Source organism: Mustelus asterias, chromosome 11, assembly GCF_964213995.1.
Source record: "Mustelus asterias chromosome 11, sMusAst1.hap1.1, whole genome shotgun sequence".
Classification (NCBI taxonomy): Eukaryota; Metazoa; Chordata; class Chondrichthyes; order Carcharhiniformes; family Triakidae; genus Mustelus; species Mustelus asterias.
This window is the reverse complement of record NC_135811.1, coordinates 46,062,340-46,089,966: the sequence shown is the minus strand read 5'-3', so window position 1 is coordinate 46,089,966 and position 27,627 is coordinate 46,062,340. Positions and strand designations below refer to the sequence as shown.

The 27,627-nt window shown below is 43.6% G+C and overlaps 1 long non-coding RNA gene across 1 annotated transcript in view; it reads left to right on the top strand.

Annotated features, from left to right (window-relative positions):
* The window catches only part of LOC144500504 (uncharacterized), a 42,935-nt gene extending 15,634 nt beyond the window's left edge, over nucleotides 1-27,301 (top strand). Inside the window, exons 2-3 of the long non-coding RNA XR_013498983.1 lie at nucleotides 13,980-14,114; nucleotides 27,001-27,301. This is a non-coding gene — a long non-coding RNA (uncharacterized LOC144500504). The remainder of the gene's footprint in view (nucleotides 1-13,979; nucleotides 14,115-27,000) is intronic.
* The last annotated feature ends 326 nt before the right edge of the window (nucleotides 27,302-27,627 follow it).

Sequence of the window (27,627 nt, the reverse complement as noted above, 5' to 3'; positions counted from 1 at the left end):
TATAACCTGCTCATCCCCCTGACACTAAGGGACAATTTGGCATGGCCAATCCAACCTAACCTGCACATCTTTGGAGTGTGGGAGGAAAACAGAGCACCCAGAGGAAACCCACGCAGACACAGGGAGAATATACAAATTCCACACAGACAGTCACCCGAAGTTGGAATTGAATCCAGGCCCCTGGTGCTGTGAAGCAGCAGTGCTAATCACTGTGCCACCGTGTCTCATGTCTATGATCGTGAACTCAAGATCTTCCTCCTTGCCATTGCATTGGGCTGTCAGACTAATTTGTTCTCTCGGTGTGAGACTTGTACCATCACATAGCCTCAATCTTAATTTCAATGGCTTCATTTTTGGATTGCTATGTTGAGCCACTTCTCACAGATTTCTGAAGCTCATTATGTTGCAACATGCACCAAGACACTTGATGCATCTATCTGACACTTCTTGTTCGCTTAACACTTTCATTCTGGTAACAGTCATAACCATTCGTTGCCTATAGACTTGACAGAATCAACCTGATGTATCATGTATTTTTCTTCAATAGACTTGTCTGCTGAAATCTCTCTAACCGGTATAGGCTTATTTTGCTTATTTTCTGGTCAAGCACTTGTGTACAAAATTATTTTGCTTCTTGCAGATAAAACACAACTTTCCCTTGATGAATAGTCTTCTTTTCCTGTGCATGCAATCCTCTGCAGTATTTGCATCCTGCCTCTTGTCTGCAATTGCCTCGCTCTTTTGTCTTGGACTATCTCTATCAGCATAATGTACCTCCCGGTCTGCTCTGCCACACATAAGCTCTAGCTGTTGTTTCACAAGTTCTGTATTTTGACACATGACTATCGCTTTCTTTATAGAGTCAGTTTCTCATTGTTCAGCAGCTCTCATTGTTATAAAGGGAGCTCTCATTAAGTGGTCGCTCATGCCTAAGACTGATTTATCTTTAATCATATCATCATTTAGCTGTCCAAATTCACATTATTCTGCCAGCTACATTACTGCCATCACGTACCATTCAATTGTATTGTTTTCACTCTGAACTCTTGTGTTGAATACATAACTTTTGTATGTAACACTCACTCAGGCTTCAAAGTGTGCATTCAAGGCTTTCAAAATGTCTGTCATCTTTTTTCGTTGCTCACCTGTTAGACTTAGAGTGGGAGCAGTCCCTCGCCAGCAGTGTTAACAATGTGGCTACTCTTATCAGTTCAGGCTTGTTCATTAAGTCTATTGCAATCCCTAGTTTTGGCATTGTAAATGGAAAAACTGTCAGTTTTGCCATGTATCACATTTCCTTTTAACTGGAGATGAGATTGGAAAGTTTGCAATGTTCATGCACCCAGTATTTTTAGTAGCTTTCCACCAATTTGTACTTTTCTGAGTCCCTTTCTGATCTGTGTCTCAGTCTTGCAGCCATTGTTTGATTTCCTTTGTCCTTTTCAGCAGCTTTTCTTTGCATATTTTGAATCTTTGTGTGTTCCTGGCTTCTTGGTGATTCTCTGAATTCAAAAATCTATTTTTCCACTTCTGTACACCATGTTTCATGTATAAGGACAGCAATCTTTATCAGTGCCTATTTCTGAGAGGGGCTTTATTGAACTGACCCAAGATGTCTGCTTCCCGAGGCAACCGCATGGTATTGCCTCGTGATTGCGGAAAACCAGAGATGTCAATCAGATTTCATTTCAAAGCCGAAGCAGTGGTGTTCCAAGGCATCTGCTGCCCTTGCCATTCTAGGTGGTGGAAGCTGTGGGTTTGGAAGGTGATGTTGCAGAAGGTTTGGTGAATTTCTGTAGTGCATCTTGTAGATGATGCACACCGCTGCCACTGTGCTTTTTTTCATATTTGATCACGGGATAAAATACCCTCAGGGATAGGCAATAAACACAGCCAGTGTTTATTGCCTATCCCTGAGGGTATTTTAGAGTCAACCGCAGTGCTGTGGATCAGGAATCTGATGTAGCCCAGACGGGGTAAGGACAGCAGATTCCCTTCCCTAAAGGATATGACTGACCCAGACGGATTTTTATAGCAATTGACAATGGTTTCATGGTCATCAGAAATTTTTAAATCCATATTTTTATTGAATTCATATTTCACCATCTGCAATGATGGGATTCAAATCCAGGTCCCCAGAGCATTACCCTGGTTCTCTGGATTTCTAGTCCAGTGACAATATCACTACACTACTGCCTTCCCCCAGTGGTGAAGAGAGTGAATGTTAAGTAGGTGGATCGGGTGCCAATTAAGCAGGCAGCTTTGTCCTCAACGGTGTGAAGTTTTGGTCTCCTCGTCTGAGAAAGGACATTCTTGCTATTGAGGGAGTCCTGCAAAGATTCACCAGACTGATTCCCAGGACTTGCATATGAAGAAGACTGGATCAACTGGGCTTGTACTCACTGGAATTTAGAATGAGAGAGGATCTCATAGAAACATACAAAATCCTGATGGGACAGGATAGGCTAGATGTGGGAAAAATGTTCCCAATATTTGGGAAGTCCAGAACTAGGGGTCACAGCCTAAGAATAAGGGGTAAGCCATTCAGGACTGAGATGAGGAAGAACTTCTTCACTCAGAGTTGTGACCCTGTGGAATTCTCTACCACAGAAAGCTGTTGGGGCCAGTTCATTAGATATGTTCAAGAGGAAGCTGGACGTGGCCCTTGCGGTTAAAGGGATCAAAGAGTATGGAGAGAAAGTGGGATACTGAGAGTGCATGATCAGCCATGATCATATTGAATGGTGGTGCAGGCTCGAAGGGCTAAATGCCCTACTGCTGCACCTATTTTCTATGTTTCTATGATTCTTGAGAGTTGTAGGAGCAGCACTCATCTAGGCAAGCGGAGATTATTCCATCACATTCCTGACTTACACCTTTGTCACTTGCTGCCAAATACCTCGGTTTTGAAATTCCTTGTATTTACAGCATTTATCTGGCTGGCCCAGTTAAGGTTCTGGTCAGCGGCAATCCCTGAAATGTTGATGGTGGCGGATTTGTCGATCATAATGCCATTGAATGTGACTGGAAGGCAGTTATACTCTCTCGATGACAATAGTGGCACATTTGTGGTGCAGAAATTACTTTTTGCTTTATCAGCCCAAGCCTGAATGCTGTCCCGGTCCATCAGAATGTGGGCCAAGGCTGCTTCAGTATTGGAGCATTTGATCACTGCAGTCATCTAGACTGAACCTCTGGACTTATCATGGAGGGAGAATCATTGATGAATCAACTGAAGATAGTTGGACCTCCAATGCTACACTGAGAAATTCCTACAGTATGTACCAGAGCTGAGATGATTGATCTCCCACAACCATCTTCCTTTGTGCTACGTATGACTCCAGCCAGTGGAGAACTTTCCCTCTGACTTCCCATTGACTTCAATATTAGAAGGCCTCCATGATGCCAAACTCTGCCAACTGCTGCCTTGATGTCAAGGGCAGTCAGGGTCACCTCACCTCTGGCATTCAAAGTCCAAAGACGTGTGTATTAGGTGGATTGGCTATACTAAATCGCCCCTTAGTGTCAGGGGGACCAGCTCGGGTAAATGCATGGGGTTATGGAGATAGGGCCTGGGTGTGATTATGGTCAATGCAGACTTGATGGGCTGAATGGCCTCCTTCTGCACTGTCGGATTTTATGATTCAGCTTTATTGTCCATGTCTGAACCAAGGTTGTAATGAGGTCAGGAACAGAATGACCTTGACAGGACCCAAAATGAGCATCAGTGAGTGGGATTTTAGTGAGTAAATGTCACGGAATTGCACTGTCAATTTGCTGAAGATTGAGCGTAGTCTAATGGAGCGGTAATTATCTGGATCAGATTTGTCTGACTTTGTGTGGACAGAACAATCCTGGGCACTTTCCCACTTTGGATCGATGCCAGTGTTGCACCTGTGCTAGAATAGCTTGGCTGGAAGTGTGGCTCGTTCTGGATTCCAAACCTTGAAGTCAGGAATCATAACCATTACTATCTCCCGTATGCTTAATCATTTGTTAAGATCACGGGGTGTGAATTAAAGTAGCTGGAGACTGGCTTCTGTGATGGTGGAACCTCACGCAGACTGAGATGGATCATTTCTGGCTGAAAATGGGTTGCAAACTCTTCGTTCTTGTCTTTTACAGCAACATGTTGGTTTCTCCCATTATTGTGCTTGGGGATATTTGTGGAGTCTTCTGTCCGGGCTGGTTATTGAGTTCTCCGCAACCGTTCATGATTGGATCTGGCAGGACGGCAGAGATTTAGAAACATAGAAGATAGGAGCAGGAGGAGACCATTTGGCCCTTCGAGCCTGCTCCACCATTCATCACTATCACGGCTGATTGTCCAACTCAGTAGCCTAATCTTGCTTTTTCCCCATAACCTTTGATCCCATTCACCCCAAGTGCTATATCTCGCCACCTCTTGAATACATTCAATGTTTTGGCATCAACTACTTCCTGTGGTAATGCATTCCACAGGCTCACCACTCTTTGGGTAAAGAAATGTCTCCTCATCTCCGTCCTAAATGGTCTACCCCGAATTCTCAGACTGTGACTCTTCATTCTGGACACACCCACCATTGGGAACATCCTCCCTGCATCTACCATGTCTAGTCCTTTTAGAATTTTATAAGTCTCTGAGATACCCCTTCATTTGTCTGAACTCCAGCGAAAACAATCCTAACCTAGTCAATCTCTCCTCATACATCAGTCCCGCCATCCCCGCAATCAGCCTGGTAAACCTTCACTGCACTCTCTCAAGAGTAAGAACATCCTTCCTCAGAGAAGGAGACCAAAGCTGTACACAATATTCTAGCTATGGCATCAACAAGGCCCTGTATAATTGCAACAACACATCCCTGCTCCTGCACTCAAAACCCCTCGCAATGAAGGCCAAGATGCCATTTGCCGCCTTTACCGCCTGCTGCACCTACATGCTTACCTTCAGTGACTGGCGCACAAGGACATCCAGGTCCTGCTGAACTGATCTGTTGGTTATCTAATCATTTAGCTCCAAATGTAGCACGCTGCGTTTGGTGTTTAACTTGCATGTTCTGATGTAACTTCACCAGGTTGGAATATTTTTCGCGGTGCTGTTGCTGGCATGCTCTTCCACATTTCTCACTGAGCCAGAATTGGTCCCCTGGCTTAATGGTAAATCAGAGTCAGGGATAAGATGGACTATGAGATTGCAGATTGTGGGAGAACAGGATCCTGCCACAGCCGATGGCCCACATCGCTTCATGGATGCCCAGTTTTGAGCTGCTAACTGTTCTGATCAATCCCGTTCAGCACAGTGGTAGTTCCGCAGAACATGAAGGAGGACATCTCCACTGTGAAGATGGGACACAAGCAACGTGTGGTGGTCACTCCTACCAATATTGTCATTGGCAAGTACTGAACCAATTGTTGAAATTCAGTCAATGCAGACAGCAACCACGATAGGGGGGGCCTCTCGATGTTAAAAACCTTCCAGTCACCGTGTTCTTTTGATAGACTTTTATTTTTATTTTCTGCATTTTAAATCACTAAGACACTAAATCAATATTTTGCCTCAGTTTTCACGGTGGAGAATGTGAGTACCATCCCAATAGTAACAGAAAAGGCAGAGGTTATAGAAAGGGAGGAACTTGGAACTGTCATCGTCACTATGGAAAAAGTACTGAGCAAACTATTGGGATTGAAGGCAGGCAAATCCCCAGGGTCTGATGGCCTACATCCTAGGGTCTTAAAGAAAGACAGTTAGAGATAGTGGATTCATTGGTGACAATATTCCAAAATTGGGGGTGGTGGTGGGGGAGGCAAAATGTAGGAAACTATAGGCCAATTAGTTTAATATCTCTCATTGAAAAATTGTTAGAATCCATTATTAAGGAATAACAGGACATTTAGAAAGTCAAAATGTAATCCATCAGAGTCAGCATGGTTTTATGAATCATGTCTAATTTACTTGAGTTCCTCGAAGATGTAACAAGCAAGGTGGATAATGGGGGTCCTGGAGATGGAGTATATCTAGACTTCCAAAAGGCATTTGATAAAGTGCCAAACAAGGTTAATACACAAGGTTAATTCACATGGGGTATGGGGTAATTTATTAGCTTGGGTAGAGGATTGGCTAACCAACAGAAAGTAAAAGCCAGGATAAATGGATCTTTTTCTGGTTGGCAAGATGTAACTAGTATGGTGCCGCAGGGTTCGGTCTTCGGGCCCTGACTATTTACAATCTATATCAATGACTTAGATGCAGGGATAGTAGGTATCATAGCCAAGTTTGCAGATGACACTAAAATAGATAGGATAGTAAATTGCAATAATGAAATAAGAAATTTACAAATGGATATGGATAGGTTAAGTGAATGGGGCAAGGTTTGGCAGATGGAGTTTAGAACATAGAACAGTACAGCACAGAACAGGCCCCTCGGCCCACGATGTTGTGCCGAGCTTTATCTGAAACCAAGATCAAACTATCCCACTCACTATCATCCTGGTGTGCTCCATGTGCCTATCCAATAACCGCTTAAATGTTCCTAAAGTGTCTGACTCCACTATCACTGCAGGCAGTCCATTCCACACCCCAACCACTCACTGCGTAAAGAACCTACCTCTGATATCCTTCCTATATCTCCCACCATGAACCCTATAGTTATGTCCCCTTGTAATAGCTCCATCCACCCGAGGAAATAGTCTTTGAACGTTCACTCTATCTATCCCCCTCATCATTTATAAACCTCTATTAAGTCTCCCCTCAGCCTCCTCCGCTCCAGAGAGAACAGCCCTAGCTCCCTCAACCTTTCCTCATAAGACCTACCCTCCAAACCAGGCAGCATCCTGGTAAATCTCCTCTGCACTCTTTCCAGCGCTTCCACATCCTTCCCACAGTGAAGTGACCAGAACTGCACACAATATTCCAAATGTGGTCCCACCAAGGTCCTGTACAGTTGCAGCATAACCCCACGGCTCCCAAACTCCAACCCCCCCGTTCACAAAAGCCAACACACCAGAGGCCTTCTTCACAGCTCTATCCACTTGAGTGGCAACCTTTAGAGATCTGTGGATACGGACCCCAAGATCTCTCCGTTCCTCCACAGTCTTCAGAACCCTACCTTCGACCCTGCAATCCACATTTAAATTAGTTCTACCAAAATGAATCACCTCACATTCATCAGGGTTAAACTCCATTTGCCATTTTTCAGCCCAGCTTTGCATCCTATCTATGTCTCTTTGCAGCCTACAACAGCCCTCCACCTCATCCACTACTCCACCAATCTTGGTGTCATCAGCAAATTTACTGATCCACCCTTCAGCCCCCTCCTCTAAGTCATTAATAAAAATCACAAAGAGCAGAGGACCAAGCACTGATCCCTCCGGCACCCCGCCAGCAACCTGCCTCCAGTCCGAAAACCCTCCATCCACCACCACCCTCTGTCTTTGATCAGATAGCCAGTCACCTATCCAATCTGCCAACCTTCCCTCCATCCCACACCTCCCCACCCCCATCACAAGCCGACCATGGGGGACCTTATCAAACGCCCCACCAAAATCCATGTACATCCAGTTTAACATGGACAAGTGTGAGGTTATGTATTTTGGTAGGAAAATACAAAGGCAAATTATTATCTAAATAGAGAGAAACTTTGGAGTACTGTGGTGCTGAGGGATCTGGGTGTCCTCATGCACGAATCACAGAAAACAAGCACACAGGTACAGCAGGTAGCGAGGAAAGCAAATGGAAACTTGGCAATTATTGCTAAGGGAATATAATATAAAAGTAGTGAAGTGTTGCTACTCCTGTACAAAGCATTAGTGAGACCACAATTAGAATATTGTGTACAGTTTTGGTCCCCTTACTTGAGGATGGATGTAGTTGCATTGGAGGCAGTTCAGAGGAGGTTCACTAGATTGATTCCAGAGTTGAGAGGTTTGTCTTACGAAGAGAGATTGAGCAGCCTAGGCCTATACTCCAAGTTGGAAGAATGAGAGGAGATCTAATTGAGGTGTACAAGATGATAAGGGGAATTGACAAAGTAGACAAAGATGGTGTTTCCTTTTGTAGGGCAATCTAGAACAAGAGATCATATTTTAGGATAAGGCAGATTTAAAACAGATGAGGGGAAGTTACTTCTCTCCAAGGGTCATGAGTCTGGAATTCCTCATCACGTGGTGGATGCTGGGACATTGAGTAAATTTAAGGAAGAGGTGGACAGATTTTTAGTAAGGGTTTGAAGAGCTAAGGTGAATAGGCAGGAAAATGGAGTTGATGCCAAGACAAGATCAGCCATGATTGTATTAAATGGCGGAGCAGGTTCGAGGGGCTGAATTGCCTACTCCTGCTCCTGATTCTTCTGATTCTTACAATTCTGCTTTTAAAGTACAAAGCACATCTCTAATTTTCCCATCTTTCTTGTTGTTATGGACAGGAGGGAGTTTAATTGAAACAGCCTTGATTTCTCCTCTCACTACCCATCCATAAATAGAAAGGGGTTTTTTGATTTGATTTTCCCATTTTATAAGTGGTAGCATAGTTTCTCCAACCCTTCAGTTTGGAGCGATCCATTCTTCCATTTAGAACTCCATAGCAAACTTAAGATGAGGTAAAATAAGAGGGTTGGTTTATTTAACCCTCAAAACGCACAAAACCTGGGATGAGGGTTTTGCAACCTCCGCTCCTTTTAGCACTCGTACAATAAAAAGGGATAAGGGAAAGATAGGGATTCGGGGCAAAGACAATGATAAAAATAAGAATTATGGTTTGACATGAGTCCAGTAAGTCAATGTCCAATGAAGATTCTTTCAAGTGGTTTTCCTGGGCTTGGTCCTAGAAACATGATTGCAAGTTGAACCCACTGAAGATGCAGCAAAGTATTCACGTATCCTGAAAATCAGTTCACTCTGCAGGCAGAACAGAAGGTTCTTTCTGGAGGTCAGACCTTCAGAGAGATGGAGGTTGAAGGCAGGATGCTGCCCCTAGTTCTCTTTGGAGGTTAAACCACAACTGACATAGAGTTTAAAAGCTGCATAATTAGAGGAATTCAAACAGCTCGTGTCGGCCATGCGCTCATTGTGTTTTGAGCAGCTAACAAGAACCGTGGTCACAACGAAGGAGATGAGGATTCACAAATAGCTCAGCCTTTCTCCAGACATCTCGTCTGACGGATCATTGCCACATAACTTTCTGGCTCCCCAGTGCCAGATTGGGGGGGGGGGGGGGGGGGGGGGGGAAGAGAGGGGGGGCCGTACCCCAATGATGCATTTGGAAATGCTGCTTGGTAATTCCGAGTTAAGGATTAACCCAACAATTGTCCAGAAATACTAGCTTTCCCTGGACTGCGCTGGGACAAAGTGATTTAAATCACTAACTTTGGATGGTTCTGCCAGGTTTGCACTCATAGTTACTCTGAAAAAGTTAGAAGGGAAAAAACATTTTGTCTAGTGCTTATTAAACACCCAGAGCAAGTCCCCCCCCCCCACAACTAAGCACCTCGCACCCCCCCCCTTCCCCCACACTGTATTCCCCACCGCTCAACCTGACTCCCCCACAACCCGGCCCAGTCCCAAGCCCAACCACCCCCTGACCTGATTACCTACCAACCACCACCCCCTTATGTCCAAAGCCCTCAACCCCTGATGTCCAAATTCCCCCACAATCCCCTTGTCCAATAATCTGACCCTTCTGATGTCCGAACCCCCACCCCCCAACACATGCCCACTGATGTACAACTCCCTTTACCCCCCACCCCATGCTCCAGACGTCTGGATATCTCCCACCCCCCCCCCCCCCCCCCCCCCCCCCCCCGGTCTCGATAACCCCAGCCCCACATCCCATTTACTTGACCTTAAAAACCTATCTTCCCCTTCCAAAGAGAACTTTAAATTCACATGCTTTATGGCAGCAAGTGTTGTAAAAAGGAGCTGTGTCCTCTTTTGCTCTGCTGCTTTTACACATCACTGCTGGAGCTGGGGACGCACTTCACTTCTATTGTCTCACCCAACTTTCCTGAGTCAGGCCGGGTGAGACAGGTGCTTAAGAATTGAAGCATTGCCACACTGTGCCAACCTACCAATGTGCCACTGATTGCCATTCTGAGGAAGTCCCAGCCATTGGAATGTTTATACAATGCAAGGAGTGTTACATTCCAGAGGTTTGATGTGTTATCCTTTGTCCGTGTTTAAACTGCTCAGGAACTTCCAGAACTACCATCTTGTGGTCAGTGGAGGCCATTTTATCAGTTAAAAAGTAATATTTTTATAACTTAGCCAGACTGACATAGATATGTATATTTTCCTTCCTTTCTCCAGGATGGGACTTGTGAAGTTATTCTTCAGATTAATATCATTGCAATGAGAAGTCCAAATCCTCAACCAAATGAAGGCTTGTGGCCACTTAATGCCGTTTTTTAATGCCAGCATCCATTGTTAACACAAAAATAGAACAGGAAGTTGTATTTGCTTGACCCATAGATTGCCCACATCCTCATATTATTTGGCATTTGAGTGGAAGGGAACAATGACTCACATAAGACAGCTGCCAGTGTCATGCTTGACTCAGAACTTGTCACACCAACGTTTGTGATTTTTTTTTTCCATATCCTCTTTTACCAGCTTCTGTTCAGATCCTCCTTTATCCGAGTCATGTATTCTCTCTGTGTTTTAATCGGTTTTGAAAAACCTAAAGGTTTGAAATAGAATGCATTGGTATACAAAGAAACAAAAGCCATATTTATTTCATCTTTGGCACTTTAATCATTTTAACTCAATCTTTAGAAAAAGTTTTTAAAAATTAACTTGTGATCGGAACCTTTTCATAGAGTGGAATTTTATGGCTCTGTTGAGGTGAAGGGGGGCTGGAAAATGAGGCGAGCTGTTCAAAAATCCATAGACTTTGGCTGGACTGAAAAATCCTACCAGTGGGAGGGGCTGTATAATTCTGCCCATAGTTGCCGCCACCTTCAATAAGTAATCACGATCATCGTTAGTAACAAAGGACAGAGTTTGTGCCCAATTAAATTAAAATAAATAGATTTATGAGGTTAACTGAGCTCAACTCAGCCCAGTCACATGGAATTTAAGAAACTATACTACTTGACATTTAGAGGCTTGTGGCAGATTTATCCATCATAAAATAAAGCGCAAGGTATCGAAAACATTAACCCTTTTAAAAGATAACTGACAAAGCTCCCTAGTTATTGCTCTCATTGAATTGGAGGACATGCAGTTGTATAACTGGAATTATAATATTTAATGCACTTTTTAATATTTTGATTTGATTTATTGTCACATGTATTAGTATATACAGTGAAAAGTATTTCTTGTGCGCTATACAGACAAATCATACCGTACATAGGGAAGGAAAGGAGAGGGTGGATAATGTAGTGTTACAGTCATAGCTAGGGGTAGGGAAAGATCAACTTAATATATGGTAGGTCCATTCAAAAGTCTGATGGCAGCAGGGAAGAAGCTGTTCTTGAATTGGTTGGTATGTGACCTCAGACTCTTGTATCTTTTGCGCGATGGAAGAGAGTATACCCTGGGTCCTTAATTATGCTGGTTGCTTTTCTGAAGCAGCAGGAAGTGTAGACAGAATCTTTAGGTGGGATATTGGTTTGCGTGATGGACCGGGCTTCGTTCAAGACCCTTTGTAGTTTCTTCCGGCCTTGGACATAGCAGGAGCCATACCAAGCTGTGATACAACCAGAAAGGATGCTGTCTATAATGTGTCTGTGAAAGTTGGAACGGAATTTGACCACACAGTCATAGATGTACAAGGAGTATAGTAAGGGGCTGAGGAGATGTTGCTTGTGGAGAATAATGGTAACAATATTGCCTGTTTCGATAAGTGTACTTTTGTCTTTTGTACTCCAACTCTTGGTGTCACTTTTTTCCTCCCTGTCTGCCTTTCAGGAGCTTTTATCACTCTTGTGTAACTATCTTTTTTGCTGAGAGTCATCCCACTTCTGTGACTCAGTCTCTATTATGTGACTCTCACATGTTTCTCCATTCTCGTGTCCAACAACAGTATCTTACACTTACCTTTAGAAAAAAAGAGATGTATGCGGCAAGATAGACAAGATAATGTACTGCGCGAGTGGTTTATATTAGTTTTGGACAGGAAAAAGCTATCTGGAGGTAATGTGATGTGGAGATGCCGGCACTGGACTGGGGTGGGCACAGTAAGAAGACTCACAACACCAGGTTAAAGTCCATCAGGTTTATTTGGAATCACGAGCTTTCGGAGCGCTGCTCCTTCATCAGATGAGTGGAGGTTAGTTCACAAACACGGCATATATCGGCAAAGACTTGGCTTATATGTGCCATGTTTGTGAACTAACCTCCACTCACCTGATGAAGGAGCAGCGCTCCGAAAGCTCATGATTCCAAATAAACCTGTTGGACTTTAACCTGGTATTGTGAGACTTCATACTGGAGGTATTGGAGCACACCAAAATGGTAAACTGTAAGGAATCTAGGCTTAGTTTAAGTGCCCCAGTTACATAAACAGGCGCAACTCAAGATACAGACCCCTGACAGAGGGTAGGCTCAACACAAGGGAAATGACGAGAGATTTGAAGGATTTTATGGTAAGTTGTGCAACTGGATGTTAAAAATAAAATCCCATGACTCTTCTACTGCTGTGGGAGCTCTTTCTGGTTTGTGGCTGCCATGTTTCTTCCATTGCAACAGTGACTGCACTGCAAGAGTACTTGTCAAATGCTTGGAGATATTCTGAGAATGTGAAAAATGCTATTTGAAACCAAGGTCATAAGGGGGAATCTAACATTGAAAGTTGTGAATGGGTTTTGACAGCACAAGGAGGGAGAAATTAATTCCTCTGGCAAATTAGTCAGTAATCAGCTGGAATAACTCTGAAACAAGTGGCTAAAGAAGCAGGGGGGGCAGTGAAGAGAAATGTCTTCACGTCGCAGGCTGGTACTATCTAGAACAATGTTTTTCAAACTTTTTTCCCCGGCGACCCACTTTTACCAAATGGCTATTCCTCCCGACCCACGTCAAGTGGGATGTGTAATGAAATACAGGGCGGGATTCTCCAGCCACACTCTCCTCAAAACCGGAGAATCCTGCCCGAGGTCAATGGACTTTTGCATGGTCCTTGCCCCTGCCTGCTACAATTCCCGTGGCAGGCGGGACGGGAGAATTCCGGCCACAATCTTTCCACTTTCTACGAACGTTATACAATATATTATATGTCAGGAGTGTTAAGCCTCTCAAGTGCAGTCCAGTAATAAAAGATGATGCAAGTCCAGCTTCTTCACAAACTGACTTTATTTCTTTTACAGCCTCACATATACACACCAAAACCCAGTGCCACCTGTAACCCTTTTTATATCCCAGTGACTATGATTAAACAATTGGGTCTAAAGTGGAAGGTTGTAGTTAACCCATTCCTAACAAATGGGGTCCGTTTCAGATCCATTTTCTAATTTTCTGGGGGACCAAGTTCCAGCACAAAATAAATTGGTGTCAGTATTTTGTAATTTTTTCAATGCTTATTAAACACCCAGACCGAGCCCCACACACGCCATCCTCCCACAACTAAGCACCCACCCCTCACTATACTCCCCACCATTCAACCTGACTCCCCCACGACCAGGCCCAGCCCCCTCTCGTCAACATAAATGTCCGGAATCAGACAATACACTCTTTCACTGTGCGGCAGCCATCCACAGAAAATCGACTGTCGTTTATCAGTGACAGATTTCTCGTTTAAGATGCACCTTTGGAATGTGGAGTTCTCCAGATCAACGTGCTGCTTTCAGATGGAAACTTCATAGGGCAGTCGCCAATTATCTCATTCTGTCACCATCCCATCAGTAAACCTCCCTGGTGATGGGAAATGTCACATCAATAACTACATTTTGCTGCATCCATTGAAGTCTGTGGTTAATGTGTTGATTATCCTCACAGATGTAATTTTTAAAAAAAACATCTCAATGGTTTTCCTGTTTTTCAGACGTCATTTCATTTTGAAATTATTTCAACAGGAAAATATTTTTATGCACATGGGGGGAAAACATAATGAGTTGGATTATGAGATGATGATACTTGTCAAACTCTGAAGTTATAGCCTGCCTTCACAGCGGGATATTTGGGACTCAGGCAGAGAGTCCACTGACCAGGTAAGCTGCAGTATTGCTGCAATCTAAATGGGATTTACTGTACATTTAAAATACACCTATCTCCTAATTCTTACCTGCTCCTTTTGCAAAGTGCACATAACTTGAATTGTATCAGGCGATACTAAACTTTTCCTCCAGATCAAAAGTTCTCATGCTGGCTATGTCAGCATCTCTGGGGTCCTCATTGTCATACCACTTTCTACAAGGCGTGGCACAGTGGTTAGCACTGCTGCCTCACAGCGCAAGGGATCCGGGTTCGATTCCCGGCTTGGGTCACTGTCAGTGTGGAGTTTGCACGTTCTCCCCGTGTCTGCATGGGTTTCCTCCAGGTGCTCCTCCCATAGTCTGAAAGACGTGCTGGTTAGGTGCATCGACCTGAACAGGTGCTGGAGTGTGGCGACTAGGGGAATTTCACAGTAACTTCATTGCAGTGTTAATGTAAGCCTTACTTGTGACTAATAAATAAACTTTAACTTTAAAAATGCACTATAAACAAAACATCCCACTTTTTTTAAAACAGGATCACAGAAGATCTTCTGTTTTTTAAACAAGATCACAGAACATCCCATGTGTTTTTAACGGAAGCACAGAACATCCTGTTTTTTTTACATGATCAGTTTATGAATTTACCTGGCGACCTGTAACCCCACTTTGAAAAAGCCTGACCTCAAGTGCACTCCATGAAAAGATGGTGAAAGTGAATTTGCCTTGAAAGTCGACCAATTTGCACGGTTGTGAGGAAAAGGGTGGGGTTTATGACGAAATTGGGCAACTCTTTCAAAGAGCCAGTCCAAGCACAATGAGCTGAGTGGTTTTTCGTGTCATAAGATTCTATCATTCGAATCAGTGGGATTTCAGAGAGGCCAAACAGCATAATGGAGCAATGTAAACAAAATTAATAACAAAGTTTGAACATGAATATCAGTGCTGTGAGAGAGAGACAAATGAAAGGGCCATAATAAAGAGAGCAGTTGAATATATGCAACTAGGAAGGATATTGGCATTTTGGAAACATGATCAGAAACCAAAAGTGCCTATAGTTGGAAGTGAAAGGGTAAAAAACATTTCACTGGCTAGACTGACAAAGAGGAAGAAGGATTTCATAATTGACAATGAATTAATTAGCGGCAGAAGAGGATGCAGTTAAAATAGCACATAGGGAGCTCATGGGGCTAATAATCTGTAACTGCTATGATTAGAAAATATGAGAGGAATAGAAACAAAATGAGATCCAAAACATTCAACAAAGAGGAAGAATGAAGGTCAAAGAACAAGTGAGTCCGTCAAAGGCCAAAGCTAGCACAAATGATCAGGATATATAACTCACAATGAATGCATTCTTCACATCAGTTCCGACAAAGGAGGAATTGATATATTCCAGTCACAGAGAATGGAGTTGTAAGTCATTGCACATGTAGAAGTGAATTAAAGAACAAAGAAAGAGCAAAGAGCAGTGCAGCACAGAAACGGGCCCTTCGCCCTCCAAGTCTGTGCCGACACAGATGCCCCTCTAATATTTTCTTGCCCCTATGTGATCCATATCCCTCTATTCCCTGCCTATTCATGTGTCTATCCAGATGCTTCTTGAACGTTGTTATAGAATCTGCTTCCATCACCACCTCCTGCAGCAAGTTCCAGGCATTCACCATCCTCTGTGTGGAAAAACTTGCCCCTTGCATCTCTTTTAAACTTTCCCCCCTCACTTTCAACCTATGCCCCCGAGTAACTGACCCTTCGACCCTCTATCCAAGCATGTCATAATCTTGTAAACCTCTATCAGGTCCCCCCTCATTCTCTGGCAATCCAATGAAAGTAATCCAAATTTGTTCGACCTTTCTTCATAGTCCATATCCTCCAAACCAAGCATGTTATGCAGAAGCTTGAAATCTTAAATGTCCACCAAATTTCTGGTATTCATTAGATATATATTTAGATACTTGAGGAATTAAAGGGAGAATTTCATGATGTTCAAGGTCAATATTTGTTCAGCTAAGTTAATGTGGGATTAGAAATATGAATAGAGCCACTTGATTTTGTTTTCAGGGATGTTTGGACAACCAACTTAATGTTCTTTAAGACTGATAAATGGTTGGAGTGGAGAATATCATGAATAATTATGAAACGGGGTTAGTTATACTTCTTGCGTTCATGAGATCACATGTTGGTGAATGTAACTCTTTTTTTAATCCAACAATAACCACAAACCACACTTTCTCGGAAGTCCATTGGAGATGTGGCCTATTTTTATACTCTTGATTCTTTTTGTTTCCTGGACTTCCGCTGTTTAGGACTACTATTCTTAACCGCACAGTACAAGGGACTTTTCTACTCTGTGCTGGTCATTCAAAAATAATTCACCTTGCACATTTTGATGTTGAAATATTTGAGGAATACTGCTATTGAAATAAAAACAGTTCCATTACTACAGTTGTTGGGTTCATTTCATTCTTCTTCTGGAATCTGGGCGTCGCTGGCAAGGCCGGAATTTGTTGCCCATCCCTAATTGCCCTTGAAGTGGGTGGCTTACTAAAGCATTTCAAAGGGCAGTTAAGAGTCAACCACATTATGGTGGGCCTGGAGTCACATTTAGGCCAGACCAGGTAAGGACAGCAAACTTACTTGAGACCACGTCTGGAGTATTGCACGCTGTTTTGGACTCCCTACCTAAGAAAGGATATATTTTCATCATAGAGGGAGTGCAGCAGAGGTTCCCTGGGTTCACACCAGGATTGGAGGGACTATCCTATTAGGAGAGATTGGTTCAACTGGGCCTGTATTCTCAAGAGTTTAGAAGGATGAGAAGTGATCTGATAGAATGTTGTTAAATGTTTCAATCAGGGCTGGACACACTAGGTGCAGGGAGGATGTTTTCCCTGGTTGGGGAATCTTGAACCAGGGATACAGGGTAGACCATTTAGGACTGAGATAAGGAAACATTTCTTCACTCGATGGTAGTGGGCTGTGGAGGCCAGTCACAAATGCGTTCAAAAAATAGATCATTTCTTATATTTGAATGGCATCAACAGTTAAGGGGAGAAAGCGAGAATATGGCATCGTGGTAGAGGATCAGCCATGAACATACTAAATGGCACAGCAGGTTCAAAGGGCTGAATGGCCTACTCCTGCTCCCAGTTTCTATGATTCTATTTTTCCCTAAAGGACATTATTGAATCAGTTTTTACAAAAAAATGACGGTAGTGTTTTGGCACCATCACTGAGATTAACTTTCAATTCCAGATTTTTTGATTTATTCTAACATCCACCAGCCACTTGTGATGAGATTTGAACCCATGTCCTCAGGTCATTAGCCTTGGACCACTATGTCACTGTCTCCCCCATGCAATGTCTTCAAGTTCTTAAATAGTACGTACATTCCATCATGGAAACTCTCATGTTAAAATGTCAACCTGTTATGTTTATCTCTACCTATTACCTATTAGGCCAGTGGGGGTTGCTCCAATGAGAATTTCAATATTGCTTATGCCCTCTAAATTTTCCATTATATCCATGTGCAATTTACTGATTTTCCAGCATTTAATATACTTCAGAAGTTGAACTACGAGGATTTTAATTTGTTCATTGCAACCTCCATTGCAAATACATCCATATCAGTGAGCATTGCGCACAAACTGTGGAAGAGACTCATCCGGAGTGAGACACAGCCAGAGTGAGTGTGGATCTAATTAGGATCACAGTGGGAATTCAGTGCAGAGGTGAAAGAGGTGCTTTTTGCTTTCTTCTTCTTTGCTTTCTAACTTAAATTTTGTGGTCTTGCCCTGCTGCAGCAGTAGAGGCTACAAGGGAGAGAGCTGACGGGTGAATAGTGGGTAAAGTTGGGTAAATATTTATTACTTCTATCACTTATAGTTTGTCAGGTCTTTTTGTGCTTAATAGTTTGTAGGGGCTATATTCTGTAATAATGAGGACCAGGGAAGAAAGGCCCTAAAGTAATTGATATTATTTGAACTTAATCTTCCAAAGGTTTAATTTCAAGGGTAAATCATGACAGGAGAGCTCATGGCACAGTGGTTAGCACTGCTACCTCACGATTCCCGGCTTGGGTCACTGTGCGGAGTCTGCACATTCTCTCCGTGTCTGCGTGGATTTCCTCCGGGTGCTCCAGTTTCCTCCCACAAAGACGTGCTGGTTAGGTGGATTGGCCATGTTAAATTTTCCCATAGTATATCCGAATAGGTGCTGGAGTGTGGCAACTAGGGGATTTTCACAGTAACTTCATTGCAGTAAGCCTACTTGTGACACTAATAAATAACTAAATAAACAAAGCCGTGGTGTGCTCTTTGTGCTCCATGTGGGAAGCCGGGAACATTTCCAGTTCCCAGGACCTACATGTGTGCAGGAAGTGTCTCCAGCTGCAACTCTTGGAAGGCCAGATTTCAGAGCTGGAGCAGCGGCAGGGGTCACTGTGGAATATTCGTGAGACGGAGAATATTGTGGATAGCATGTATAGGAAGGTCACACTGCAGGCTGAAACTACCCAGGAAGGGAATGGGTGACCACCAGGCAGAGCAAGAGGTCTAAGCAGACAGTGCAGGAATCCCCTGTGGCCATTCCCCTGCAAAACAGATATTACGCTTTGGATACTCTTGAGGGGAATGGTCTCTCAGGATCTGATAATCCCAAAGGTCTGATAATCTACATCCTAGAGTACTTAAGGAAGTGACCCTAAAAATAGTGGATGCATTGGTGGTCATCTTCCAAGATTCTATAGATTCTGGAAGAGCTCCTACACACTGGAGAATAGTTAATGTAGCCCCACTATTTAAAAAGGAAGGCAGAGATAAAACCGGGAAATATAGACCGGTCAGCCTGATGTCGGTAGTGGGGAAAATTCTAGAATCCACCATCAAAGATTTCATAGCAAAGCACTTGGCAAACAGTGGTAGAATCGAACAGAGTCAGCATGGATTTACGAAAGGGAAATTGTGCTTGACAAATCTACTGGAATTCTTCAAGGATGTAACTAGTAGAGTTGATGAGGCAGTGGATGTGGTTTATTTGGACTTTCAGAAGGTTTCGACAAAGTCCCACATTAAGATTAGTGTGTAAACTTAAAAGTGCATGGGATTGGGGGTAGTGCATTGAGATGGATAGAAAACTGGTTGGCAGACAGGAAACAAAGAGTAGGAATAAATAGGTCATTTTCCAAATGGCAGGCAGTGACTAGTGGGGTACCGCAAGGATCAGTGCGAGGACACTGACTATTCACAATATAAATGATTTAGATGAGGGAACTAAATTTGCAGATGACACAAAGCTGGTTGGGAGGGTGAGCTGTGAGGAGGATGCAGGGTTGCTTCAGTGTGACTTTTACAAGTTGAGTGAGTGAACAAATGCATGGCAGATGGCCATATAATGTGGATAAGTGTGAGGTTGTCCACTTTGGTAGCAACAATAGAAAGACAATTTATAGCCATTCAGACAATTTTAAGAGAGGTGAATCTGCAATGAGACCTGGGTGTCCTCATTAACCAGTTGCTGAAGGTCAGCATGCAGGTGCAGCAGGCAGCAAAGAAGGCAAATGGCATGTTGGCCTTCATATTGAGAGGATTCGAGTACAGGAGCAGGGGTGTCTTGCCTCAATTATACAAAGCCTTGGTGAGACCACACCTGGAATGTTGTGTGCAGTTTTGGTCTCCATACATGAGGAAGAATGTTCTTGCTCCAGAGGGAGTGCAGAGAAGGATTACCAGACTGATTCCTGGGGTGGCAGGATTAATGTATGAGGAGAGATTGAGTCGGTTAGGATTATATTTGCTGCAATTTAGAAGAATGAGGGGGGATCTCATAGAAACCTGTAAAATTCTAACAGGACTAGACAGGGTAGATGCAGGAAGGATGTTCCCAATGGTGGATGTGTCCAGAACCAGGGGTCATAGTCTAAGGATATGTGGTAAACCATTTAGGACTGAGGTGAGGAGAAATTTCTTCACCCAGAGAGTGGTGAGCCTGTGGAATTCACTACCACAATAAGTAGTTGAGGCCAAAACATTGTGTGTTTTCAAGAAGGAGTTAGACATAGCTCTTGGGGCTAAAGGGATCAAAGGAATTTCTTCACCCAGAGAGTGGTGAGCCTGTGGAATTCACTACCACAATAAGTAGTTGAGGCCAAAACATTGTGTGTTTTCAAGAAGGAGTTAGACATAGCTCTTGGGGCTAAAGGGATCAAAGGATATGGTAGGAAGGCAAGATGAAGCTATTGAGTTGTGTTAGGATGCTGAACCAAGACTAGAACCCCAAGTTATAATAGGAAGCCAGACTAGACTCCAATAACTTTTCTATTTAGCATAAATGTGAGGATAGGATGTTTCACTCCAGGAGTAACTCCACTGACAAATTGAGGATCTTTTATAGTAAAACAAACTTTATTTAATAACACAGTTTAAATATAACTAACAAATGAAGCAGCTTAACCATTAAGAGTTGAACAATATTTAAAAATGAAAGGAAGTAACTTTGCTTTCTCGCTTATGAGTATCCCAGTTCCAAATAATCCCCATTCATGCATTAATCAAATACACTTTTAAAGCAACCCCAGGCAAACTTGCTTTCAGAGAGAGATAGAGTTCCAGAGCCTGCAAAATCCTTCTAACTTCAACAAGGCTTCAGCTGCAGCTGACTGTTTTCTTTTTTTTTGCTACATTCCAGCTCTTGCACATAAACCACATCATGACATGACCCTGTCAATAACTCTAATTAGAAATCCCAGGGAAATTTAAGCAAACAAAAGTTCATTAACTTTACATAACCATTGCAAGGTTGAAATGAGTAACTTTCCTGATATCCCAAAATCGGAGCTGCATTCTTCCCAAACGTACCAACCACCTGTAGGAAAAAGCTGAATTTTTAAACATTCCCCTTAAACACAAGAAAAAACAATATATATATATAAATATATATATATATCCATTTCAATTGCACAACTATCATCACAGTTGAATGATCAGCCATGATCATAATGAATGGTAGATTAGGCTCAAAGGGCCAGGTCTACTCCTACTTCTATTTTCTATGTTTCTATTGCTCATAATACTACTTGACATAATCTTGTACTTTATAAAAATCTGTAGAATAGGACTGCAGAGTAATCAGGAAGCAAAACTCAAACTCACTTTCGTTCTGCTTGGCCTAGGAACACAGAGGCCAATTGTTGCATCTAAACTGGTGCATGACTGAAGATCAACCAGCTTGCCACATTAAGAAATCAGATGAAAATCTGATATGTATGGCTCAGTGCCATAGACATTTGCTGTCAGATTAGACACTTTGATCCTTGCCTTTTGAGAGAGTTCAAGTCGCAACAGGATCATGTGTATATTAGGGGGAAGTCATTGATCCTATATTGTGAGTGCACTCACAGGGAGCGACATTATGAGAATTGGAGTTTCAGTGTTGCAGACCTATCTCTGACATGTGCTCTCCGCACAATTTCTCACAGGGAGTATAAGATCTCTGAATCTCCAACATCAGCTTTTTCATTGCATGTTATGTAGTTGCACCTGTCATCAATGCTTCCTTTAAAACTTCACAGGTGTGTTTGGTTGTGCCTGGCTGACCAGTGGCATGTTTTGCCAATGTAGGCGGCCCACCATTGGCTGGTGGTGGGACTGTCAACGGGGTCTCCCATTGCTTGCACCCTCTGCTGCTGGGGAACCCACGGCGGGATGGGGCAGGGAGGGTCACCATTGGTGGGACTGGAAAATCCCGCTGGCGGGAACAGCCAGTCAATCCCGCCTAGTTGCATTTAACACAGAACAAGACCCATGCGATACCTTCCAAACTGCTCTGTGACAGGAACATTAACTGTCATCCAGACAGCAACAGAGCCAACCAGAGAGTTAATGAAAAGGAAATCATTCAATGGTTTTAAGAAACTTCTGCAACCACCCAACAAAACCTGTAATCCTATCCTGGGATTTTGGTCATGTCTGCAGTACTCCTGCAAATCAGTGGCCTACTTCTTTTGTCCTGGAACACAGTTTCCTTTTAATGCTGCCTGAAGCAGTGAAAGGTGGCACAGTGGTTAGCACTGCTGCTTCACAGCACCAGGGACCTGGGCTCGATTCCCGGCTTGGGTACTGTCTGTGCGGAGTCTGCATGTTCTCCCCATGTCTGCGTGGGTTTCCTCCGGGTGCTCCAGTTTCCTCCCACAGTCCAAAAGATGTGCTGGTTGGCCATGCTAAATTCTCCCTCAGTGTACCCGAGCATACGATGGAGTGTGGCGACTAGGGGATTTTCACAGTAACTTCATTCCAGTGTTAATGTAAGCCTACTTGTGACACTATAAATAAATTTTAATCTTTAAACATTAACTGAAATTGTATTTCTTATTTTCCCTGAGTTCTATGCTGCAAGGCAAAGCTTATGTCAAAATTTTTTGCTGACTGGTACAAAGGAGTCTCAGTAATCATGTGTTCTTTGAAGTGGCTCAACTCCTGATAGGAATTGTTGATTTCAAACTCCCAATGTAGTTATGATTAATACTTTCTCATAGCAATTAAATGAAGCACTCGTGACAAATAGGCAATCTGCATAAGCAGCCGGAGTCACTTCGAAACATAAATTGACACCCTATGTATGTCATGTATGAAATAGAATGATTAATATGGTGCAATGAACCGGACACCATATGGGGCCCGACCATGCTCTTCTCTCTGGCCGGAATTTTACCGGCACGCCGGCCCGAGGTTCGTAAGATCACGCCCGAGGCCAATGGAGAATGCCGTTCTTCGAGCGTCGCCTGCCCTGATTTTGGGGTGGGTGTGCCAGTAAAATCAGGGCCCTATGTCAAAGGATGGTCAACACCAAACTGTCGTTATATTCAAGCTAAAACGAATAGATTGATTCACAAGTAAGACATTTCCACATTAACAAAGAGCATTTCCACTCTGGGCATGGCTTAAACTAGAGGCCATAATTATAAAATCATCACCAAGAAATCAGACATGGAATTCAGAAGAAACTGTTTTACCCAGAGATTGGTGAGAATACGGAAATGGTAGGGAGTAGTTGAGGCAAATTGTTTAGATGCAGATAAAGGGAAGCTAGTTAAAGGAAGCACATGAGGGAGAGGGCTATAGAGGATTAAGCTGTGAGGATTAGGTAAAACAGATCGGAGGAGGCTGGGGTGGAAAATGGGAGTAAATCCCGCTGTTTATTTTGGGTGATTTCCAGAATGAATCTCCGACACTCTGTGCATCACAGAGTGCATCAGCAGGATTCACTCTGAAAATCTGGGGCCTACTCCCACTGGAGAGGCTGGCAGCATAACGCTGAGCAGGCCATTGGACAATGTGCCCAGTGGGCAGTGCCAAGGTGCCCCTTGGACAGTGCTGGTTTGCCCCTTGCACAACGCCAGGGTGCCAGGCTGGCATTGCCCAAGAGGCACCCCCTCCTTACCCCCGACCTCCTGGTGGGGCCTCTGTGGCCTCTCTTCCCTCGGGTCGAGCCCGGGAGAATTCCGTTCCGGGCCTGCTAATCATATGGAAATGGAGATTTCCATATGATCTTCAGCTCCATGCCAATTTCCAGCATGGAACTAATTACATCAAAAAACCTAGTCTCAGAGATGCACGGGCAGCCAGCGGGAAGCCCGCAAAACGGCCACTGCTGATGTCTCCTGGCCCACTGCACTACTCGAGCAGCGCAGCGGGCTGAAAGAATCGCCCCCAGAGATTGAATACATCCACAAGTTGCTAAAACATCTTCTTTGAAATTTCAGACCTTGAACTAACTGAACTGAAAATACAAACTAAAAGGAGCCTCTTGTCATAAATATATTTAGAAAGTAAATATCTTTCTTTACAGCTATTGTATAGTATTTGGAGCAGGGGAACAAGCCTTCAACATAATAAAATGTTCCAAGGTTCTTCACAGGAGTGTCATGAGGCAAAATGTGACACTGAGTGACATAAGGAGATATCAGAGCGGGTGACCAAAAGAATGGTCAAGGAGCAAGATTTTAAGGAACATCGAAAGGAGGAAAGAGAGGTGGAGAGGTTAAGGAAAAAATTCCAGAACTTAAGACCTAGGCATCTGAAGGTTATGGCCACCAATGGTGGAGCAATTGAAATCAGGAATGATTGAGAGTTACACCCCCATACCAATGTGTACGCTCTATATGATCCTCTTCCCACCCTCATTCATTTAATCCCAGTCGATATATCCTTCTGTTCTAACCCCCCTCGTGCTTTCCCTTTAAAGGCCTCGATACTAGTCACCTCAACTACTCCTTAGCTGGAGTCCTCCGGTCTTGTACGTCCCGCTGCCGCTGCCAGCGAGAACCGAGAATTTGCCGTTCAACCAAATCCCCTTTCACTGCAGCGGGACCGGAAAATCCCAGCTGTGGGCGAGGTCGGAGAATTCTGGCCCCTTGTGCAGCAAATTTCACATTCTAACCACCCTCTGGGTAAAGTTTCTCCTAAATTGTCTATTGGATATAACTTTGATTATCTTGTAGTTATGGGCCCTAATTCTGGTCTACCCCTATCAAACCCTTTCTTAATCTTGAAGACTCAGGTCATCCCTTTCTTGAGAAAAGAGCTGAGACTGTGTAGGTTCAGTCTGCCCCATTTCCAGTGCTTTTATGTATTTTTTCCACTGTGGGGATCAGATTTGTTCAAAATACACGAGTACACCAAGATTCTCTACAGGTTTAATATAAATGAACCCCAGTATTTTGCTTGGTTTTTTTAATAGTGATTTGTGTAAATGTATTCCCAGATCTCTTTGCTGTTGTATTAGATTCAGACACTTCGGGTGGGGTTTTCCGGCCGCACTTGTCCCAAGGCCAGAAAATCCCACGCAGGGTCAACGGACCTTTGCACAGAATCATAGAATCCCTACAATGCAGAAAGAGGCCATTCAGCCCACCGAGTCTGCACCGACAACAATCCCACACCAGACCCTATCCCCACAACCCCATACATTTACCCCATTTGATCCCTCTAACCCACAGCTCCTGGGACACTAAGGGGCAATTTAGCACAGCCAATCAACCTAACTGAACATCTTTGGACTGTGGGAGGAAACTGGAGCACCCGGAGGAAACCCACGCAGACACGCGGAGAATGTGCATACTCCACACAGACAGTGACCCAAGCCGGGAATCGAACTCAGGTCCCTGGAGATGGGAGGCAGCAGTGCTAACCACTGTGCCACTGTGCATGGTCCGTGTCCCGCCCGCCACAATTCCCTTGGCAGGCAGGATGGGAAAATCCCGCCCTTCATTTCCAAGGAGAATGTGGGCTCCTTATTTTTCCTGACCAAATATTTCACCACATACATACAATCGACAATGGTTTCACAGTCATCAGTAGATTCTTAATTCCAGATTTTTTATTTTTATTGAATTCAAATTCCACCATCAGCGGGATTTGAACTTGGGTCCCCAGAACATTAGCTGAGTTTCTCATAGATCATAGAAATCATAGAAACCCTACAGTGCAGAAGGAGGCCATTCGGCCCATCGAGTCTGCACCGACCACAATCCCACTCTACCCCCACATATTTACCCACTAATCCCTCTAATCTACGCATCTTAGAATTCTAAGGGGCAATTTTTAACAGGGCCAATCAACCTAACCCGCACATCTTTGGATTAATTAATCCAAATGAATTAATTGTCTAGTGATAATACCACTAGGCCATTGCCTCCCCGGCTTTTTATGTTAGATATAACTCTTGGGGCTAAAGGGATCAAGGGATATGGGGAGGAAGGGGGATTAGGATATTGAATTCGATGATCAGCCATGATCAAAATGAATGGCGGAGCAGGCTCGAAGGGACGAATAGCCTACTCCTGCTTCTACTTTCTATGCTTCTATCCTGCCTCAATACTCCTCCGTGTTGAACACCACTTGGTGTTGGAACAAGCACTGAGGAGAGCAAGAGCACAGGATGTATTCTGGGTGGGGAAATTCAATACCTATCACAAAGATTGACACCACGACTAACCGAGCTGTCAAGTCCTGAAGGATATATTTGCCAAACTGGGCCTGTGGCAGATGATGAGGGAACCAACAAAAATGGAAAAACCTACTTGATGTCACCCTCACCAATTTACATGTTGCAGACATATCTGCTCATGATATTATTGTTAAGAGTGACCATCGCACAGTCCTTGTGGAGATGGAGACCCAGTTTCACATCAAATATACTGTCCTCAAACCAAGGATACCACTGTGTGCCTCTGTGCTAAATGGGATAGATTCATAGAATCCCTACAGTGCAGAAGGAGACCATTCGTCCCATCGAGCTTGCATCGACAACAATTCCAACCAGGCCCTATCCCCGTAACCCCATATATTTACCCTGCTAATCTCCTGACATTAAGGGCCAATTTATCATGGCCAATCAACCTAACCCGCACATCTTTGGACTGTGGTAGGAAACCGGAGCACCCGGAGGAAACCCACGCAGACACGGGGAGAATGTGCAAACTCCACACAGACAGTGACCCAAGGTCGGAATTGAACCCGGGTGCCTGGAGCTGTGAGGCAGTAGTGCTAACCATTGTGCCACCATGCTGCCCAAGAACTGAAGGACTGGAAGGGCCTAATTGCTGATTCTTGCTCCTATTTCTTCTGTTCCAACATTTTTAAATACCCAGATGGATGTTTACGATAAATATTACCTTTTCTTTATGGTGCTCCCCATCGTTTTCTTTACTGTTTATAAATTCCGAGGTAGTTTGGTGTTATATCTACATACAACCTGAAGGCCAGGGATATTGGAGATCAGAAGTACCTTGGGATGTTTTATGATGTTGAGGGTATAAAAATGCAGTTTGTTGTTGTTGCTTGTTTGTACAGTTGCATTATTGAGATTCGTGCCGCCGAAACTGATACTTATCTCTTTCTTCTCTGAGGTTCAATAGCGGTATTCTACGCCAGATGACGCTTGCATTGAAAAATGGCAGGGGTGAGTGTGGAGCTTATGGAACAGCTCCTGAAGAATTTCCTGACCCATTTGCCAAGTTGGCTTTGGCTGCTAAGTGAAATATTGTGCCCTGTCTTTATGTGTGGTTGGAAATTGTCATTCTGGAGGGACTGTTCACTGCAGTTTATATTTGTCACATGCAATTACATTTGGATTACAAAGTAAAAAAACACTTACACCCAGACTTTACGCTGAAACAAATTGATTTGAAATAAAGAAGAATGTCACATGTGCTATTGGATTTGGGTCTCAAATCAATTGTGTAGCTCAGACCAGGTGCAATTTTGTTTGCAATGAATTAGCAGTTCTGATACCTGTGAGAATTGACGTGGAGTCTCTCACAATACAGGAGAGAGAGAGAAACTGAATTTCTTCATCCTCTCGCTTGTGGGGGGTGCACAGAAGTGCTCACACACACGCACACACACACAGTAAGGAAGGAATAGAAAAGAGGAATCATAGAAACAGGAGTAGGCCATTCGGCCCTTTGAGCCTGCTCTGCCATTCATTTTGATCGTGACTGATCATCCAACTCAATAATCTGATCCCGCCTTCC